Source organism: Dendropsophus ebraccatus, chromosome 4 (assembly GCF_027789765.1).
Source record: "Dendropsophus ebraccatus isolate aDenEbr1 chromosome 4, aDenEbr1.pat, whole genome shotgun sequence".
Classification (NCBI taxonomy): Eukaryota; Metazoa; Chordata; class Amphibia; order Anura; family Hylidae; genus Dendropsophus; species Dendropsophus ebraccatus.
The window spans coordinates 135177397-135195496 of NC_091457.1; the positions used below are offsets into that span (position 1 = coordinate 135177397).

Genomic DNA, 18100 nt, shown 5'->3' on the forward strand with positions numbered 1-18100 from the left:
GTATACGGTATATAGTATATATATATATATATATATATATATATATATACATATACTATATGATTCTATATATATTTATATATATATATATATATATACATATATATATATGTGTGTGTGTGTGTGTGTGTGTGTTTTTACACTGTTGCATTTAGATAACTGAAAATCCTTTTCGCAAAGAAAAAAAAATCCCTTGCTTATTGAATAACCAAACTGCTCTATATACAGTATATTTGGCACTGACCACTAAACTTTACCTGTTATTGAGAAAACTGAAGTTGAAACTAATTCCTGGGGTGTTTTTAGGACATTGCATGTTTGTTCCCCAATACCGTTATTTTCGTATGTGTTTGCAACCCTGCAAAATGACATACATCCCCATTTTAACAGGATGATTTCAAAAGTGGTTTGTGGATGTTCATCTACGTCTCTAGGATGACAAATGTAAAAAAAAAATTGTGCAATACTGAATGTGCTGTCTTAGCATAGCCTGTATCCAGGATACAGAACAGTTGTGATCTGTGTTGATGGCGAGCAGTGTGCCTTTATCTTACAGTGTCACCTGCCTATAAGTGGCCAATCCTGACTGCACCAAGGTGAACGGAAAATTTTAGATGTAATGTAGTTACAAAATATTAAAGGGGGTGTCTGATCAAAGGGATTCTGTCACCATGATGCACCCCTCTGATCTAGTTTTATATGTTAATAACTGAGAAAACACAGACCCCAAGGATTTATGTCTCATCTGTGTACTCACTATTATTGCACTGCAAGCCTACAAATAGTCAGGATATTAACCTCGAGGCCGGGGCCACAGGGCTTAAATTTGCTGCAAATAATTTTGCAACAAACTCAACTAATAATCCTGGAAAATTGCAACAAAATTGCATCATAACTTTAGTATAGAAATGTAAAGGAAAACAAATAAAAAAAAAAAAGAAAAAAGTATACTGTACCTGGTACACAGATCAAGCAGATAACCTGGAAGGCATCCAATGACTGCTAAGTAAATCTGCTAAAGCCCATGGGTACAGCCCAGATGCTGGGTTACAACTATAGTGTAATGTAACTAGTCTAGTCTAATTTTTATTTATGTATTTATTGGAGGGGGGATGGGGTGATTGCAGAGAAATCAATTAATATACTATAGCAATTAAATGGTTATTGTCATTATCAATAAATAATTAAATTAAAGTCTGCAGCAGAGGTGATATACTAAATCTTTGCAATTTACCTTATTGTTTTTTTTGTTGACAGTTTTCTATATGAAATGAAATGCTATAAAATCAGCCACTAGGTGTCTGGAAAACTGCAGCCGAGGCTCCTTCACTAAGGCCATTTGTTCTTTTGTAACAAAAGAAAAAGAGACCAAATGCAGAAAGTGGTGTCAGTTGTCCCTCTGTTTTGCACAGGTTGGCCCAGAGAAGATGAATGCTGGTTGGCCAGCAGCTGTACACGCCCCCTGTACACGCCCCTGAGCACTGCTGCAGCTGAGTAAACTAACTGATCTAAGGGTCATGCGCCAGCTCAGAGTGAAATGCAGAAGGATGAGAAGCACAATGAGCACTAAACAGAGAACTGGAGCTGCGAAATTAAAATTAAAACTTACAGCACACATAAGGCAGGCATTAACTATATAAGTGCTAAGGGTTTTTTATTTTTTTATGTCATGACATGTACACTTTTTGCAATCCCTAACAACCCCAAACTACCACAGCTCAATATAAATTAGAACAGTAACAAATTCACTTTATTATATTAAAACAAATTGCAATAAAAAGTTATTAAACTAAGCAAATAAAGTTCAGCTATGATAAAACAGAAGGTAAAGAATACATCTCCATTCCCTTTAGCTGTTGTTAGAATAAATTGTGCCAAAAGTATATACAGCCAAAGCACAAAATAATTACATATTTCCGCTAAAGATCTGCCATGCATTCTAGGCTTGTTGGCACAGAACACAGTTTACAGTATTTTCCTGTTTTATCAGGATACCTGTCTAAAGCTGGTCACATACCTTACATTAATGTCAGCCAAACCCATTGACCTTGGCAGGACCAGTTGACCTTCTAATGTGTCTAGGGTCTCCTTACTGTCGTCCAGTGTCAGATGGACCATGCAGTTTAATTAATTTTTTTTGTGGGGTTTGCGGTCACTGACAGGCATAGTGCCGTTTAGTGTAGGGACTCGTGAATAAGAAGACCTGCACGTGGTACATGAGGCAATATGGTTTGATCAAATTATATACTAACTTCTGATTTTGGTTTTTAACCTCTTAAGGACATAGGACGTACCGGTACGTCCTATGTCCTCACTTGCACTTCAAAGCGGGGCCGCGCGGCGGCCCCGCTTTGAAGTGCCGCGATCCCGGGTGCCGCGTGTAGCCCGGGACCGCCGCTATTAGCGGGCACGGTCTGATCGCCGTGCCCGCTAATTAGCTAATCGGAGGCAGCTGTCAAAGTTGACAGCTGCCTCCGATTACCGGAGGCAACGTTTCCCTGGTGTCTAGTGGGGGAGATCGCTCCTCCGGGACCTTGTCCCGGAGGAGCGATCTCCGTTACTGATGCCGGCCGGGGACGCGTCCAAGATGGCGCCGTCCTCGGCTCGGCACTCGTTCGTTTTCGGCTGCAGCAGCCGAAAGCAAACGAGTGCCGATCTCATGGATCTCTGCAGCATATCTATGCTGCAGAGATCTCAATGAGAGATCCAAGTGTATATACTAGAAGTCCCCCAGGGGGGCTTCTAGTATATGTGTAAAAAAAAAAAAAAGTGTTGTTAATAGTAAAAAGCCCCCTCCCCTAATAAAAGTCTGAATCACCCCCCTTTTCCCAGGTTTTAAATAAAAGTAAACAAATAAATAAATAAATAAACATGTTTGCTATCGCCGCGTGCGTAATCGCCCGAACTATTAATTAATCACATTCCTGATCTCGTACGGTAAACGGCGTCAGCGCAAAAAAATCCCAAACTGCAAAATTGCGCATTTTTGGTCGCATCAAATCCAGAAAAAATGTAATAAAAAGCGATCAAAAAGACGTATATGGGCAATCAAGGTACCGATAGAAAGATCACATCATGGCGCAAAAAATGACACCTCGCACAGCCCCATAGACCAAAGGATAAAAGCGCTATAAGCCTGGGAATGGAGCGATTTTAAGGAACGTATATTGGTTAACAACGGTTTGAATTTTTTACAGGCCATCAGATACAATATAAGTTATACATGTTATATATCGTTTTAATCGTAACGACTTGAGGAACATGCATAACAAGTCAGTTTTACCCCAGGGCGAATGGCATAAAAACACAGTTCCCCCAAATAAAAGAAATGCGTTTTTTTTTTCAATTTCACCACACTTTGAATTTTTTTCTGGTTTCGCAGTGTACTTTATGCAAAAATTCAGCCTGTAATTGCAAAGTACAATTAGTGACGCAAAAAATAAGGGGTCATGTGGGTTTCTAGGTGGAAAAATGCAAGTGCTATAACCTTTTAAACACAAGGAGGAAAAACCGAAAACGTAAAAACGAAAATGGGCCATGTCCTTAAAGGGTTAATGTAGCTGAACAGGCTTTCCTACCAACCATGGGTGCGATGTGCAGCCATTTCTGTCCTTTAGGCTTGTGCATATTAAAGTTATAATGTATTAGTGTATCATGTCCTAGAGACCTAGGTTATGATAGAGCCAAGAGAAGTGCTTGGCTGGATGCTTCACTCTCTAACTCTTTGCCTTCATCTTTCTGAAGGAAATGGTCACATTGAGTTAGGGAGAACTTTGCTGAGTGCTTCTTCTGGCTCTGTCTAAGGGCTGTATTACATGGCCTGATATGCCGAATAAGTGAGCTAATATTTGCTAGATTGGTGCTCCCTTACAGAGCCTATAAGATGGCTTAATTATTGTGTGGCAAGGGCAGCTAGGATAACAACATCTGAGCAGCTCTTGCTTTATATAAAAAATAATAAATTTTCATACTTACCTGTCCATGCTCCCCCTGTGTTCTGCTCCCTTTTCCCCTTAACCCATCTTTGAAGTGACAGGCAGCTCAATCAATCACTGGCTAAGGCGCTGTCCCTTCTTGGCCAGTTGTTAGCTGAGCGACCTGTCACTTCAGAGACTGGTTGGAAAGTGTCAACAGTGGCTCCAGCCAGCGGGGAAAAGCATGGACAGGTAAGTATACATGATTATGATTTTCAATACACCGAGTACCCCTCTCATCAGCCGATGATTTTAAAACATGTTAAAAGACAACAATCAGCTAATGATCATCTCCTTGGCTGATCGTTGTCTATATTACACGAGGTGATATCTGCCCAAATCTACCTGATTTGGCAGTGAATTGCCCATGAAACAGGGCAGTACGGATTGATGGGAGTCTTAACACCCAGACCCCCATTGATATAAACCTACGTTCTTGCATGAAGTGTAATGTAACCCTATCTATCATATGCCCTGGTGTCCTCTTATGTGGCAGTAGGACCTTTAGGGTACTATTGGACTGGCCAATGGGGGCCCAATAATAAATGTAAACGAGCGCCGATCTTTTAGATCGGTGCCCGTTTACTGGGCCAATTACGCGTCCCGATAATCATTTAACAAGGGCTGCAGGGACATCATTACCGATGTCCTTGCAGCCCTTGTTTAAACGTTATACATTACCTGTCCAGGTTGCAGGGCTCCTCTTTCTCTGTGCTTCTCCCCGGGTCCGCGCGCTCCAGCTTCAGAGTGGCAGCGGTCCCGGCCAGTGATTGAGCTGAGATAGGCCACTCTGAAGCTGGGACGCGGGGGACCCGGGGAGAAGTACAGAGGAAGAGGACCCCTGCAGCCTGGATAGGTAATGTATATCGTCAGTCGCCGCTATTACACGTAACGGTGCGCGGTCGGCGCCTGATAATTATAGGTCAGAACCTATATCAACGATCAGCAGATCAGCAGATGACAGCGATCATTGGCTGATCGTTGTCTTTATTACACAGAACGATAATCGGCCGAATCGGCCGATTCGGCCGATTATCGTTCCGTGTAATAGTACCCTTAGGCTCCCTCAGGCCACAGAGCCCATAGCGTCCCCTATGCCAATACACATCTGTAATAGATATCCCTCACCCTGCCTCTGACTCCAGTCTCCTGCTGGTGGCTGTAGTGCAGTACATTGGCCAGGAGTGTATTTGGGGAGGGGGGTGTTATGGAAATGTTGAAGCTCTGCAGCACTGAGATAAGACCAGTGATGGCCTATACTGAATGTCCGAAAGGGAAACTTTCACTGTTGATAATGTATTAGAGCAAGTAAGCAAGTTTCCTTTTGCTGGAGACCTGTGTGGCTCTACACATTAAGATCTGTAAGAGACATCCCTGGGGATCATGGTAGGGACCAATAGATTTCACATATCGCTCAAATACAATATTTCTACAACTATGTAAATTGTTAAGTCCAAAAGAAGTTCAGTAGATAAAAGTACAGGACAAGCCATATTCATCACTATGGTATAAATCGATAGTAATCACAAGGGAAAAAAAGTCAGGTTAATATAAAAGCAATGTACATCCATAAATAGGAATATAAACAGATAGGACCTTTATTATGTCAGTCAATGCACACAAATAAAAGATTCTGTATATAGTAAAACAAAGGAGTGTATCCCAATGAGCCACATCCTGGTGCATGAAGGGGTTTGTAAGAAAAGTGCATCACTGCAAATGCAATGGCTAATACAGTGGTGCCTTGGATTACGAGCATAATTCGTTCCGGGATGGTGCTTGTAATCCAAATCCTCTCTTAAACCAAAGCAAATTTTCCCATAAGAAATCATGGAAATGCAGACAATTGGTTCCACACCCCAAAAATAATGATTTATTATTCTGTATTCTGTATCTAAAACAGATGAAACAAACATTCAGAGGCAGCAGAATATGTGATATTATAAGTTACTGTACAGTAATGGAGAGGATGGGAAACACAAGGGCTGACAGAGACTGCAGGGAGCATGAAGGAATGAGCAGGGCAGATGTAGGCACAGTATAGCAGCGCTCTCTGTCCGGGGAGAGAGGGGTTACAGCTATGAAGAGATTACCTCCACAGTCCTGTCCCCTGATGTAAGCCCCAGCCTAAAGTGGATCTGCTATGATTTGGAAGGTGGGGGAGACTTCCTGGGTGCTGTAGACCCCCACTATGCAGACCATGCCCCTCTTCCACTCACGATCCCACCCAGTAACAGGGCGCTCTTAAACCAAAGCAATGCTCTTACACCAAGTCACAATTTTGAAAAACTGTGAGCTCTTAAACCAAAACGCTCTTAAACCAGGTTACTCTTAAACCAAGGTACCACTGTACATAGCATACAATGCAATAAGAAATCTAAATAAAGAGTCAAAGCATACAGATTTTATAAGTTATTAGGGAGAGATAGTATATATATATATATATATATATATATATATATATATATATAGATATATATATATATATATATATATAAAAATAGCGCACACAGGAGGTATGCATGCAGTGGTGATATGAGCAGACCTGCACCCTGCCCCATGCTGCCCATACACCAGCCTCACCAGGGCTCCTTGTATACTGGTTATTATATGCAGTTAGAACATTGCTTTCTCAGTAATAAAGGATTTATCTGCTGTTATGCAATACACTGATGTATCAAGAGTCGTGTTTGGTTGATGTAGCAGAGCTGAATTTGCTTCGATAGCTTAGACTGTCTGTCCATCAGTCTACTTGCCTACCTACCATCCACTGTATGTATCATCTATCTATGACTGTATGTCTAGCTACCTACCTATCATCTATCCATTCATATCTACCTACCTATCATCTATTTTTACATATATTTACTTATCTATCTATCTATCTTCTATCCATATACTTACCTATCATATGCCTTCCTGGTATTTATCCAATATCATCTATCTTATTATTATTATTATTATTATTATTATTATTATTATTATTATTATTATTATCTATCCACCTATCAACTATTTATCAACCTATGATCCATTTATCTACCTATCACCTACCTATTATCAATCTGTCTCCTATCTATCTATCTATCTATCTATCTATCTATCTATCTTTTATTTTGTATACTTACCTATTAGCTACCTATGTAAGTATCATATACTTACCTTTTGTCTATCTAATATATATAAATAAATATATATATATATATATATATATATATATATATATATATAATCTATCTATCTATCTATCTATCTATCTATCTATCTATCTATCTATCTATCTTCTAGTAGATCTCAGCTTAGCATAAGGTACCTAACTTTGAGGACAGATGTATCTGATCGGCCAGTAGGTGGCAGCAGCATCACCTTCATCAGGTTTATAAGAACTATTATTTGGAGACTATAAGATCCCCCACCAAGCCTAGAGATGAGACACTCAGGGGCTGCTTGTCAGTGGAGACAGGGCAGCTAGTAATGTGCTCTCCACAGTCTATGAGGGATTGGGGTGGAGAGAGGGAGGACCTCAGAGAGGAAAGGGGAGTGACAGGCACCAGTCAGTTTGACACTATAGTACAGGCAGGACCTGATGAGAGGGAAGAGTGACAGAGAATAGTAAGTGCCCTCACTTCATGTGACAGCTGCAGCTTTAAGTGGACACTATCATATCTTGCCTGGACTCTTCCCCCCAGCTTATGGCTGACTACTACTGAGCTGCAAGATAACAAGTGGCTATCAAGAGCACAGCCTGCCCTACTGACTGATCCCCATTGCAGGTCAGTGATCTTCATGTTAGTAACTTGTCTTCCATACATGTGCACTGCAATTCCCTTGTGTTTCATATTGTATGAGAGGGGGATACCTGTTATTAAAGGGGGTCCATTCAATAACCTGAGCTGTCAGAAGATTTGTATTGATGGTGGTCTAGAAAATGTGATCTCCTCTAATGTTCTAAACAAACCTATGCCTGCATTGATCAGTGCCTGTACCTGCTTATTGTAGGGGGTTTAGGGGGTCCCCTGCTGATGTGACCCTATTTGCAGCTGAACTCCATCTGCACCATGTCATTTATATTATTCACCATATACAGGCTTGGTTACAATGTTGCATTTCAATATTTTATTTTGAATTGTTCGTTTGTAATATTTATTACTTGTTCCTGATCAGTGAATGACATCTATGCCAGTGTTCTCCAAGCTGCTGCTGCACAACTACATCTCCTATCATCAGCATTGCCATGATGGGAGTTGTAGTTTTGCAGCAGCTGCAAAGCATCAGGTTGGAGAACACTGTTCTATGATGGAAATTGAGGTTTTTCAAGAACTGGACAGACTGGGGAACACTGTACTATGGAGGGCAGAGAGGTTAGTTATGGTATTACCAGGGACAGAATGCTGTATACTGAGGCTGATGGGGTTTGCACTGTGTCCAGGTTACATCATACTTTGCTTTCATAGATCAGATGACTTATTTAGTAATATAGTAATTTCTCAGATTACTCCGGGTAATGTACTTGTAACGATGGATTAGCCAGATAATCTAGAGCGAACACAGATTAAAGTTCTCAGTTATGTAACTTGCAGATCATTTTACCTCTATTCTTTATACTACCGTATTCTTTACAGCTATGTCAGGATAGACAGTAATGTTCACCCTGACACATTGCGCTACTAACCCAAGGGACATATACTGATTATAGTAAAAATCATTGTACATGCAATATCTGCATTGTGAGTTCTTGTAATACGGTATAAGAACTAGAATAGTTTGGGGATAAATAAAAAATGTGTAGCTTCTGGGCCCCAATGCAAAATCTGTACCAGGGCCCCATGTCTACCATGCTTTGGGGCCACTTAGACACTAGGACCCCAGAGCAACTGCTGCCTCTGCTATCCCTATAGCAGGGGTAGGGAACCTTGGCTATCCAGCTGTTGCAAAACTACAACTCCCATCATTCATGGACAGCCAAAGTTTTGCAACAGCTAAAGCTTTGGCTGTCCAGGCATGATGGGAGTTGTAGTTTTGTTACAGCTAATGCGTTGGCTGTCCAGGCATGATGAGAGTTGTAGTTTTGCAACAGCTGGAGAGCCAAGGTTCCCTACCCCTGACCTATAGTAATGCTATTGGAAATGGGAAAGTCATAGGATATTCATTGATCTCATATAGAAAGTAACCAGACACAACGGCATAAACCAAAGCCTGACATCACCAATCCCATTCTTCTCGTGAATCAGCAGGAACACTTTGCCGATATTTCCTTTGCTGGGTCACATGATATAGAGAGATTTAGGAAGTGATTTTTTTCGGGAACCCACGTGTGATTGTAAGTGATTCAGAATGGATGCTGACACGTCCTGTGTGGGGAATGGGGCAAGAAAATGCTATAAATCAAGAAATGAGTGGATGATTGAGATTAATTAAAATAAGATGTTTTGTAATATTATGTTGTGTGCATAACATTTCCTGTAGTTGCTTTCTTATTATATCCAGGCTTTTATAATAGTCAGGTAAAGTGTCATTAGTGTTATTCTATATCTAGTCTATATAGAGCAGGTATGGGGAACCTTCGGCCCTCCAGCTGTTGCAAAACTACAATTCCCATCATGCCTGGACAGCCAAAGCGAAGCTTTGGCTGTCCAGGCATGATGGGAATTGTAGTTTTGCAACAGCTGGAGGGCTGAAGGTTCCCCATCCCTGATATAGAGGGTCCAATTTCTATATAGTACAGAATGTACAGAACCCATGTTCTTGTATCTATGGACCTGTTATCAGTATCAGGACTCCTGTGAGCACTACACGTCCTCTGCTATAAGAGTCCTACCCATACAACCTGTTTGAACCTTGTCAGCAGTTCAGGTCACACAAGTGCATGTTCTGCCCTATGAGTTACAATAGGTCATCACGTCAGGTTACATGTTACTGAGTGTAAAGTAAAAGCTTCTGCTCTGTGCACTCAACGTACTAAGGAAAACTTGTCTACCTTGTTGACCGCTGGTGGTGTCACATTCCTTCTGTCTATGAATGATGATGATGTTAGGCTGGGTTTTTCCTTGACAGTCAGGTTCCTATTTGTTCTCGATGCACAGAATAAACAGGTGGACACTGGCTAACAGCTAAACTCCTCTCAGCCTTTATTCTAGGAATCTCTGACACGTCTTCAGACACTCTCATCCGTCTTAAGTTGCACAAGTCTCTAATGTAGCGATAGATCAGGTACTTCTAGCAATATGTGAGTTTCCTGTTAATTATAGGGCATGAACATTAACTACAGTATGTTATAAAGACTCAAAGCTCAGTCTGTACGACGTCAAGTCCTTATACTTAGATGTAATGTAAATGGCAGCTGTTCCACCTCTTTGCATCCATCTATAACCCCATTATAAACAGTGCATTTAAAGGGATTATCTAGAATTCATTCATTCATTCAAGAAACAGCGCCACTCTTGTAACTCAGTTTGTGTGTGGTATTGCAGCTTGGCTCCATGAAAAGGGTTTTGCGACCTAAAAAAACTCTCTATATTGGATCCTGTTAGGATGGGAAGTACTTATATTTACCTCCTGGGCACCAGACCTGGTAGACGGCGTAATATAGGGAGCGTTTATAGGTCGGAAAATCCTGTCTAAAGTGAAAAGGTTCTTTGGGACCCTCCATTGCCATACAAGCACTAGGTCTGACCTCCATCTCCTTTTATTCTTATTTGTTTAGGTCACTGATATAAATGCATTGCTATGTTTTGTACTATTTTTCTTGCATTATAGGATGACAATGACCCTAATGGATTCTAGAACTTGGATTTAGGGAGGTAATGGGTTCAGTGGCCTCTGTGGGTGATATGTGAACAGGACAAGGGGACTCGAGATCAGGCTGCTCCTCTTCTCTTTCTACATGGACTGTGATAAAGTATTCAAAATATTTAGAGAACAGCCTTAGGCTATGTTCACACTACGTAAAACTACGGCCGTTATTTTCAACGGCCGTTATTTGGAGGCCAAAATAACAGCCGTAGAATTCTGACCGTACAGGCTAGTCGTGATTTAATTTTGATTCCTAGCATGTTTATAAACGGGATGAAACAGGTCATTTACTTTAAATACTGCGCCCAGCCCGAGAAACCACTCAGAATTTTTTTTACATCAAAATCAAGTTTAATTCGGCAGATATAAGTTTTACGTTCGCGGCCGCATTGAAATCCACGGCCGTTGTTGCAGTATTACCGGCCGGAAAAAATAGACATGTTCATTTTTCACGGGGCCGTATAAACAACGGCCTTAATCTTATACGTAGTGTGAATTCAACGGCCGTAGTTACATTGCATTGCAGTTGTTATAGGGAACCTCAAAACAACGGCCGTAGTTTTGCGGCACGGACTACGGCCGTAGTTTTACGTAGTGTGAACATAGCCTTAAAGGGGTCATCCGGCATTTAAACATTTGTTTTATATATTACTGCATTCTTGGTAAACATAATGAACATGTTATACATACTGTTTAGCACTCCCCCGTGTCCCAATGTGGCCTCTCCAGTGGCCCTCACTGACTGCAGCTCCGCTATTACCAAAACAAAATTGTCTCCAGAGTGATAGCCTGCTCAGCCAATCACTGGCCACAGTGAGGTCCCACCTCCGCCAAGGATTGGCTGAGCGGGCTGTCACTCCCGAGACAAGTTTGTCTTGGAAATAGCAGAGTTGCAGTCAGCGGTGGACACCAGCGACACCACATCTGGACACTGGGGGAGCGCAGAGTAAGCATGTTTATTATGTTTACCAACAGGGCAGCTATATATATAAAAAAAATTCTAAATGCCGGATAACCTGTTTAAACCACTTTCCTGTGATATATGGAGGAGGAAAAAAACAAGCATGGCCCTGTAAAGATACATTTTTATGGGTTCACACTACGTATATTTCAGTCAGTATTGTGGTCCTCATATTGCAACCAAAACCAGGAGTGGATTAAAAACACAGAAAGGCTCTGTTCACACAATGTTGAAATTGAGTGGATGGCCGCCATTTAATGGCAAATATTTGCTGTTATTTTAAAACAACGGCTGTTATATTGAAATAATGGCCGTTATTTACTGTTATATGGCGGCCATCCACTCAATTTCACCATTGTGTGAACAGAGCCTTTCTGTGTTTTTAATCCACTCCTGGTTTTGGTTGCAATATGAGGACCACAATACTGACTGAAATATACGGAGTGTGAACCCAGCCCTGGGCCACAAGGCATTTCAGCACCAAAATCCTCAAAAGAAAATCTGCACTAATGTGTGTAGATCTAGGTTCACATTTGTTGGACATTTCGGTGCGGATTATAATATTGTTGTAGTAGAAATTAGCAGTTGTGGATTTTGCTGCACCTATGTAGTGTATCTACACACACACACACATCAGTATTGTTTTTTTCTGTCTGGATCAGTCATCGGCAATTTTTTGTCCACATTCCACAAAAAGTCATCCGCAAAAAGAGAGGAAAGGCAGGCGATGCATCTATAAATTATGGAGGTTTATAGACGGCCATCTGTAAGCTTTCCACAATTTGCATGGACCCATTGATTTCTATGAGTGCTGTGCTGCAGGGTGGTGCTATAAAATAGGCACAACTCTATGAAGGGCTCATAGTGTTAAACACCACAGCTGGACAGGGAACACCAAGGAGATGTAGAACTTGAGGAGAAAGACCCACGCGGGACCAACGGACTGGGAAATCCCTCTTCAAACCAGCACAGGTGGATAGATCATTGGAACCGTACATATACAATACAGGCGTGCCCTATGAGTAACGTCACAGGGGCAAAATCTTCATAATCCTTTAGTTTATTATGCAACGTGTTTCGACCAATTCATATACATTAAGATTTTGCCCCTGTGATATTACTTATACTGCATGGTTGTATATATACAGTTCCAATGATCTATCCACCTGCGCTGGTTTCATGAGGGATTTCCCAGTCCGTTGGTCCTGCAAGGATCTTTCTCCTGCATGTTTCAGAAAGGATATTCGGCTAATTTACAGTTTCACTTCTATCATTTAAGCAGAAGTAGAATATCCTTTAAGTCTATAGATTGTCAGGTTAACATTACATTTATAGGCCTGTATGGCCTCTGTCATCACTCTGGGAAACGGCCCATCTGAGGTGAGCGCTGCTGATATCAGTTCAAGGAAGTGAAGCTATATGTACTGGACATTTTTTTCCACCCCACTGATATGTGGAGGACCATCCATTAACAGTTTCCTCTCAGCTTCTGAAAGAGGCTAGACCTGATGCTGGTATTTATTATATTGGACAGATTTGCCCGTATGTAGCAATATATAAGGGGTCTACTCATAGTGTTATATCCTAGGCAATGTCCCACCCTTCATATATACTGGACTTACACTCCTCCGCATTTGTTATTATCATTGGACATGTCATCAGTATTATACAAGGCATTGCTTCCTAACCTCTGGTTCCTCCACTTGTTGCTCAACTACTATTCCCGCCATGGGAATTATAGTTTTACACCCGAGGGAGAGCCACAGGTTGGATACCATTGATCTAAGGGCGTGATCACACTGTTTTTTTTTTTCATATTGTTAGATATTCCATGCCGAATATATATCCTCCAAGGCAATAGATGACAAGTCACTTATTTTGGGAGGGAAAGATAAGGATTAGCACCATTGAATGACAAGACTAATCCTTGTGAGAATCTTCTGCGGATCTGCAAAACATCCGCAGCAAAAATCTGAAGCTCGAAATCGAATTACACGTTGAATTTGATTCTATAGCCGGATAGGATTCTATAGTGGAAAAGTCCGCTTGTAACGCCCGGAGTAGTGGATCCACTGGACCGGCACCAGCGATGGCACAAACCTCACCAGGGAGCGGAGTCTAAGGGGCCGCTGGTTTTCACCAGAGCCCGCCGCAAGGCGGGATGGACTTGCTGCGGCAGGCGACCCCCAGGTCGCTACCCCTGGCTTGGTTGCTGGTGTCGGCAGGCGAGGCGTGGCAGGAGCAGTAGGCAGGAGATGGCACTGGCAATGGTCTGCAGGTGAGAGCGCACGTGACAGGCTGAACGCAGGAACAGATGGAGTGACAGGGAAACAGGAACCAGGAACAGGGACTAGGGACCGGGTAACGGACAGGACTCAGGAACAGGGACTTGGGACCAGGTAACGGACAGGACACAGGAACAACAGGGAGCTGGGCCAAACGCTATGGGAAGCATGTAGAGGCTCCAACACTAAGGACAGGGCATGCTGGGATTTATAGGGGAGTGATTGGTGACACTAACCAATTAGGAGCGCACTGCCCCTTTAAATCTGAGACAGCCGGCGCGCGCGCGCCCTAGGAGGCGGGGACGCGCGCGCCCGCCGGCACAGACCGCACGGAGGAAAGGTGAGGCGCCCCAGGGGCCGAAGCAGCAGCAGCGCCGGGTCCCTACACAAGGACCCCGGCGGCTGCACGGGACAGGAGGCGGTCGCGGCGGCAACCCGGAACGCGGGAAGCCGCCGCGGCCGTGACAGTACCCCCCCCTTTGGCCTCCCCCTCTTTCTTGCCTGCAAATGGCACAGGAAGCCACAAAGTCTTTGACATCTTGGGATAGGCTGGGCCACCAGTAGTGGCGAGAGATCCGTTGGCCGGTCTTACGGACTCCAGGGTGCCCGGCCTCCAACGAGGAATGTCCCCACTTCAAAATACCTCTTCGAAGCGCAGGGTGAACATGAGTCTTTCCGGGGGGTACTCTCTGAAGAGTGGAGGTGACGACTGGTACTAGGCGATCAGGCGGTATAACGTGGCAAGGGACTGTGGGTCTGTGGACGAGGACCTTCTGTAAGTTCTTCCGGTGGTGAGAGGACACGACCTTAGTCTTGGGTACGGGGAGAGGGTACACCTCGTCAGAGAAGGCATCCGCCGAGTCTTGGTCTTCTGCCGGTAGGCCGGATAGAGGCTTGGCCGGGACAGGAAATGACATAATACACTTGGTCTGAGGTGACTTGAGACACTGGTGGGAACAGTCCTGACCCCAACTGAGAATCTCCCTGGTTCTCCAGTCCAGCTGAGGGGCATGTTCTTGTAGCCACGGGAGTCCCAGGAGGACCGCGGGGGAAGAATGGGGCAGGACGTAGAAGGATATCTCTTCTTGATGTAAAGGACCCACCTGGAGGACTAAAGATGCGGTCTGGTAGTACACACGGTCGGTAAGAATTTCGCCCGTGACCGAGGAGATAGTCAGGGGCCTGGCTAGTCGGGTCACTGGTAGCCGCCATCTTTGGACCAATGTTGCCGCAATAAAACTGCCTGCTGAGCCAGAATCGAGGAAGGCAGTAGTCTGATGATTTTGTCCTGAGGGAGTCCGGATGGAAACTGGCATAGACAGACTTGGAATGGTGGCATTCGCACCTAGGGACACCTGTCCCACCGGACCTAGGTGCGAGCATCCTCCGGATGTTTGGGGACGTAGGGGACATCCCAGCCGGAAGTGATCGGAACCACCGCAATAGAGACAGAGATTCTGCTCCAGGCGCCGGATTCTTTCATCAGGCGTCAGGTGAGCCCGTTCCACCTGCATAGGAATCTCAGGAGAGGGTTGGGACATCGAAAGGTCAGGATTCTGGAAAACCGGCGCCAGCTGGGGATGGCGACGGGAATGGGTTAGTAAATGTTCATGCCGAACCTCCTCCTCCCTCTCCGAAAAACGAGTATCAACTCGGGTGGCCAGTAGAATGAGTTCGTTCAGGGAGGTAGGCAGGTCTCGGGCAGCGAGCACGTCTCTCACTCGACTAGACAGGCCCTTCTTGAAGGTGGCCAATAGGGCGGCCTCGTTCCAGTCCAATTCAGCTGCCAGGGTGCGGAACTGGATGGCGTAGTCACCAACAGAGGAGCTGCCTTGAGAGAGGTTGAGGAGAGCAGTCTCGGCTGAAGAAGCACGGGCAGGTTCCTCAAAGACGGAGCGAAACTCGAATAGGAAGGCCCGGAGATTGGCAGCAACAGGATCATCACGGTCCCACAGTGGCGTGGCCCAGGCCAGGGCTCTACCTTCTAATAGGCTGATGATGAAAGCCACTTTAGAGCGCTCGGTGGAAAACTGACTACTCAAAAGTTCAATGTGCATGGTGCACTGAGTCAGGAATCCTCTGCACAACTTAGAGTCCCCAGAGTACTTGCTTGGGAGGGCCAGTCGGAGTGAAGAAGCAGCGTCAGGAGATGGTGTGCGCTGGGCAGTAGTCTGCTGCTGTAAGGCGGCAGTGAGTTGCTGGATCTGCTGTGACTGTTTCTGGATTTGTTGAGCCTGTTGCGCGACCACTCTGGCGACGTCACGGAGATCTGGCACCTCGCCGGGATCCATGGTTGGAGCCTACTGTAACGCCCGGAGTAGTGGATCCACTGGACCGGCACCAGCGATGGCACAAACCTCACCAGGGAGCGGAGTCTAAGGGGCCGCTGGTTTTCACCAGAGCCCGCCGCAAGGCGGGATGGACTTGCTGCGGCAGGCGACCCCCAGGTCGCTACCCCTGGCTTGGTTGCTGGTGTCGGCAGGCGAGGCGTGGCAGGAGCAGTAGGCAGGAGATGGCACTGGCAATGGTCTGCAGGTGAGAGCGCACGTGACAGGCTGAACGCAGGAACAGATGGAGTGACAGGGAAACAGGAACCAGGAACAGGGACTAGGGACCGGGTAACGGACAGGACTCAGGAACAGGGACTTGGGACCAGGTAACGGACAGGACACAGGAACAACAGGGAGCTGGGCCAAACGCTATGGGAAGCATGTAGAGGCTCCAACACTAAGGACAGGGCATGCTGGGATTTATAGGGGAGTGATTGGTGACACTAACCAATTAGGAGCGCACTGCCCCTTTAAATCTGAGACAGCCGGCGCGCGCGCGCCCTAGGAGGCGGGGACGCGCGCGCCGGCCGGCACAGACCGCACGGAGGAAAGGTGAGGCGCCCCAGGGGCCGAAGCAGCAGCAGCGCCGGGTCCCTACACAAGGACCCCGGCGGCTGCACGGGACAGGAGGCGGTCGCGGCGGCAACCCGGAACGCGGGAAGCCGCCGCGGCCGTGACACCGCTTTACAGAAGGGTTATTTTTGGCTTGACTTTTCAGGTCCCTTATTGTGTAGGAGCCTTGGTCAAGTTGAGGTTCCTTTGGCCGATACAAAAGGGACAGAATTACATTCACAAGTATGACCGCATAAGGGAATAAGGTGACAAAATCACAAGTTTATTATATGTAGTTTGACCACAGGTTACCACATTGTTTCTTAGAAAAAAAAAAGAAAATAAAAAAATAAACTTTTTCATATTTTACCTGCATCTTTACCTGCATATGTGGCCCTTTTGTGTAATATAATTTAATTATTTCATGTCATACATAGTGGGAAATTTTTGGCAACAGATTAGAAAAATCTTTAATTTCATTAGCTACAAAATTACATTCCAAGTCTTTAGAATGACTTGTGTTTGTGATTTGCCAGTTTATTTTATTTTATTTTTATTTTATTTATTTATTTATATTTTGTTCTAGTGAATCAACATTTTTTTCTATCTACAAATGATGTTGATGGTTTAAGTAATGAACCTGATGGGATGGTAATTAGATAATTATAGTCTCATTCAGTTCTATGGGATTCAAATTATATTAGAGATATGGATATTTCTCTGAATACTCATTAGGGCTGCAATACAGAAATTCTCTGTATAAAGAGATGCCCAGGATGTACAGCTCAGTACTAAGGCGTCATACAGCCCCCTTGCACTGCCTCCGTGCTGATGTGCATGAACCCTAAGTCACCAGAGCCAACATTTATCTAGGTCATTGTTTTGATATAGCGTCATATTATAATTTTATAGGATGACACATCAGAACAGTCCCCTGTAATAAAAAAAATATAAAAAAAACTTCTGACTTGTCAGAAGTTATTGATCACAGCAGATTTCACTGCTGAGACCTGCTGGGATCAGGAGATATAACTGGAGAGAGTCTATGGCGGTAGCAGGATCCAGGTGAGGTGAGTACACTGCAGTTAGTTATCTTACAGCCCTCACAGGCTGCAGTTTATTTTTCAAATACATAACAATATCTCTTTAACATTTAATTAACATTATAATGAATCTATCAGCTCTACCATGTTCAAATCAAGGAGG

General features: G+C 44.1%; 1 protein-coding gene across 1 annotated transcript in view; it reads left to right on the forward strand.

Moving 5' to 3' along the window:
* Positions 1-7461: 7461 nt before the first annotated feature.
* The window catches only part of PPARG (peroxisome proliferator activated receptor gamma), a 59643-nt gene continuing 49004 nt past the window's right edge, over positions 7462-18100 (forward strand). Inside the window, exon 1 of the mRNA XM_069967085.1 lies at positions 7462-7747. The gene's annotated coding sequence lies outside the window, so the exon portion shown is untranslated. The remainder of the gene's footprint in view (positions 7748-18100) is intronic.